The sequence below is a fragment of the Octodon degus genome, unplaced genomic scaffold (assembly GCF_000260255.1).
Source record: "Octodon degus isolate 3935 unplaced genomic scaffold, OctDeg1.0 scaffold00038, whole genome shotgun sequence".
NCBI lineage: Eukaryota > Metazoa > Chordata > Mammalia > Rodentia > Octodontidae > Octodon > Octodon degus.
In genome coordinates this window covers 2,688,708-2,693,460 of record NW_004524614.1, presented here as the reverse complement: position 1 = coordinate 2,693,460, position 4,753 = coordinate 2,688,708, and positions in this window count along the sequence as shown.

Sequence of the window (4,753 nt, the reverse complement as noted above, 5' to 3'; positions counted from 1 at the left end):
TCCAAACACTATTAGTACAAATCTTTCTTCTCATTGAATTAAGTGAAAGTAGCTGTATATCTATCCTAACTATTCTGCATATACAGATACAAAATGGTCCTTCCTTTGTATCCCCTTTTCTTGTTTAGTCCTGTCAGAGATGGGTATTCCATTGGCATCTAAATACTATAGGTGTGTGAATTCAGCTAAACAATCCAACACAGTCCAGCAGTCCACAATAGTAGTGGGTTATCCGCAGAAGTTGTTGACTAGAGCCTTTCACAGCTCAGTATATTAATATGGCTCTACTTTACATACCTTGCTTTTATACTTTTCTGCTGGATGGTTAAGACTAAGATAAAGCAAGACCTGTATAACAAGAGATTAACTTTTGTATCTGATAAGGTCAGTCTAGTACCCTCAGGATTTATCCTGTAAGCCTGTACCGCCGTTTGTAGATCCTTTGTCAGTGTCAACCCTGTGGATGAGTCAGATAGGTAATTGAAAGGTTACTGTAATGAACAAATTAACAGATATCATCTCACATAATTACTTCCTCTTTTTTGCTTTTTTGTGACAAGAGTGGTAAAATCTACTCTGTGAATTCCCATGTACAGTACCACTTTATTACCCATAGTTCTCATGCTGTAGTGACCCATCCTTAATTAACTCAACAATAAAATGTGCAGTCTATGGATAACACAAGGTCAATTAGAAAGGCTTTTGCACTCAAAAAGTCTAGATTGCAGGTGTGTGACGTGAAGAAAAGTTACCTAAGATTTGCAGCAAAATCTCAGCAGCCAGGTCATTGTCCTGTGTGCCTGGTCCTCATACTTCACTTTCTCTCTTCTCTGGCTCCATGAGCCAGTCCAGAAACCTCAGATTCTCAGTTCCACGTTCCAGGGGTAAGCAGATGTCCTTCACACTCCGCAGTCATCTCTGTGATCTTGTAAAGTGCTTTTCACTGGTCTCATCTCGGAGCCTTTCTTTTGTCTAAATGTACAGTAGAGCTGGAGGCTCTGTAGTGTTGATTTAACAGCCCGTGTTCCGCTCTCATCTGTCTCGCTGCCAATGTTCAGCCAGAAGATGGAGTGCAAGAGTCAAAGGGAACAAATCTGGAGAAGTTTATGAGTTTCATATATTTTTTCCTCTGTACTAAAAGGCCTAGTATGTTATTCAATTTAGCACTTAGAACCCAAAGTTCAGCCTCATAATATGTGTTACGTTAGCCAAGCTGTTAGGAGTGGTCTATACAAGTAATGTTTCAACAAGCATATGATTTAGATTTAGCAATTTGTTGAAAACAGGCAAAACACATAAATCAATGAGTAGTGCAAGAGAATGGGTTTGGTCCTAGTCTACCAAACACGTGAAGCTAGTAATGTTGGTGCTTTTGTCTACATGTGCATGACAGTTCCAGCTCAGAAGCAGTGGGGTTAATCCATTTTTATGAGTCACTGTGTGGACATAAAATACGTTGCCCCAAATGTTAACTGTTGGCAAATCTGTTAAAGGGGTGTACAGAGGTTCTTTATGCTCCTCTTATTTTTTGCAAAATTTCCCCTCAGTTTGAAATCACTTGCAAGTAAAAATTAAAAAGAAAAAATATTTGCTACTTTGTTATGGACAATCAGATGTGGCATGATTTTATCATCTGGTTAAAAACTAAAGCTCATAATGTAATTCCTAGAGGGAAATATGGTGAAAGTTGAAGTTTGCTGAGAATATTAGCTGATTGTAAAATTAGAAATGATTGGCATCAACTAAAAATGGGTGAGAATTTGTTGTAATCAGGGACCTGAGAATCTCCAGTGAGTTCAAGACATGGAAAACAGGGTCACAATATTTTCTTCAAGAGGTGGCACTGATTCTGTGACCCAGGGGGTGGCTCAGGCAGATGTTTTAGAAAAGAAATCTCTTGGCTTAGTGAGCTAGCTCCTTTTCATGACTCAGCTGCTGTAATATCAGCTTGAGTCACAGCGTTCTGCAGCCAGAGGGTCCTGCCTCCAGAATTCAGAAGGCCAAACTATTCCAGCACTTGCACTTAACCTTTCCCTTGCTTTGAGACAGAATCTCCTATATGGCCCAGGTTGGCTGCAAATATGTGATCCTCTGGCCTCAGACACTCAAGTAGCTAGGGCTATAGGTACGTACCACTACACCCTGCTAACACTTGGACTTAAACCATGATGCAAGCATGAACTTCACCTTCCACACTACTAACCTGACCCACTGGGATGAGTAGGCAGTAGGGCAGCACCAGTTACCTGCCTCCCGTTACTTCAGAGTCTAGGTTAGTTCTTTTCCTATCAAGCTACATATGAAAATATTTTCTCAAACACGGATAGTTTAGCTGCTCCATGCAGATTCTGGAGATGTGTGAATGGATTCAAGAGGAAGTAGCTTTTTGCTTATTAGAAAAATTGTGGGTTTTTTGTTTGTTTTGTTTGTGTGTGTGTGTGGGGGGGGGTTTCATAGCACCTATTATCCATTCTGAACCATGGGGATGCTGAATCTTCAAGTGCACCTGAAATAGTGCTTCTAGGACTCCTGCTAGTTCAATTGTGGCTTTGCCTTGCCTGTGGGTCCAGCACTCAGTATCATGATCACTGCATCCAATCCAGTTGGCAGGATTTCTCCAAGTGCAGGGAGAGATACAAGTTTTACTACACTCCATAAATATGACCATTTATTGGTCCCAACATATTTATGTTCTTATTCCTTCATTGCTCACTTAAACTGTCCAGTCTGCTTGACCCAGTCTATAAATGTAAATTGCCTATGTCTGAAACTGACTCTGGATGGCTTTTGAGTACACAGGAACTAGAATTACAGACTTCTACAGATGGGCCAGGACTCCTACAGATCAGCCAGATTGCCGATAGCCTCCAGGAGGTAAGCTATTTTTTCATTTTTCCACTAAAAAGGCCTGAGAGTTGTAGCTCAATGGTAGTGCATTTGCCTAGCATGTGCAGGGTCCTGGGTTTGATTCCCAGCACCACAGAAAGGATGAGACTGTGTGTCATTTCCAAACTTTAGTTAAAACACTCCTAGAATCTATAGTCAGATAAATTTAATTTGGTCTATAATTTTGTGTTGTCTTAAAGTGTTTAATTTATTTGAGGAATTCACCAAGTTTGCTCCATCTCAAGAGAACAGCATAGGCCATATTTGCTGATTTCCTTATTGTGAACCCAAAGATTTTATATTATATAGTAATATTTTAGGAACATTAAGGAATCTCAAGCATTTAACTAGACCTGGACCTATCAAATCACACACACACACACACACACACACACACACACACGTGTTTATTGGTACCGTTCATATATACATAAGGATCACATTCATCATACAGAATTTATACCTGTACATGGTATATCTTAGCCCTTCTTTTTTCCATTTCCTTCCCCTTTCTTCAACTCCTTATCCCCTCCTTATTTACAAGGCTTTGTTCCCCTTTCATCCTTTTTCTCTCATTTTTTTTCTTTTCTCCCACACCCCCCATCAATGGCTCTTTCCCTTTGAGCAATTACTTCCTATTTCACAATATCTATTATACATTTTGGTTCTTATTTACACTTTTAGTTTCTCACACCAGACAATGTGAGATTTATACATGTCCATCCAATTTATTTCACTTAAGAACACAGCATCAAGGTGCAGCCATTTAGCTATGTCTCAAGTTGATCCTTCTTTACAGCTGAGTAGTATTTTACTGTAAAAAAAACCCACATCTTTTTTTACTATCATTTTATGGGCATTTGGGTGTTTCAAAGATTTAGATATTATAAACTGTGCTACTACAAACATCGGCAGGCAAATATCTCTGAGGTTTTATGCTTTTAGTTATTTTGGAAAGATATCAAGAAAGGGAATAGCTAGGTCAAATAGAATTGCCACTCCTACTTGTTTGAGGGATCTCCACACTGATTGCCACAGTGGCTGCACCAGGATACACTCCTAACAAGAGTGGAGCAGGGTTCCTTCTTCCCCACAGCTCTGCTAGCGTTTGTTATTGGTTGACATCGTCGTGATAGTCATTCTTTCTGGGGTGAGATGGAATCTTAATGTTGTTTTAATTTGCTTCTCAGATGATCAGTGATGTTGAACATTTTCTTATGTATTTATTTGCCATTTGTACTTTTTCTGAGACCTGTCTACTTGTATCTACACCCATTTTTGGATTGGGTGTTTATATTTGGAGGGCCTGATTTTTTTTTTAAATATATGTTTTATTCTTTTATATGTATTAGTCATGTAGTATTCTTTATATGCATTAGTCCTTTGTCTGATGAACAACTGGCTAGTGTTTTTCCCACTTTATGGTTTGTCTTTTCACTGTGTTTGTGATTTCTTTTTCTTTGCAAAAGCTTTTTAATAAGATGAGATCCCAGTTGTTGATTCTTCACGTATTTCATGTAGAGTCAGGATTTTGTTCCAGGTTTGCCTACATCTATGTTTCTAAGCGTTTTACCTATTCTCTCTTCCAGCAGATTTAGTGTTTCTGTTTTAATATTTAGATCTTTCATTCCTTTTGATTCTAGTTTAGTGCATGGTGACAGGCATAGATGAAGTTTTCATTTTGGACGTGTACAAAGCCAGTCTTTCTAGCATCATTTACTAAAGAGGCTATATTTCTTCCAATGAATGTGTCTGGCCCCTTTATTTATTTATTATTTTATTTATCTATTTTTCAATCCAAATTGGTAGGACAGTTTCAATAATTAACACATTGCATACATTCTTCCTAGTGGTTAATTACTGTACA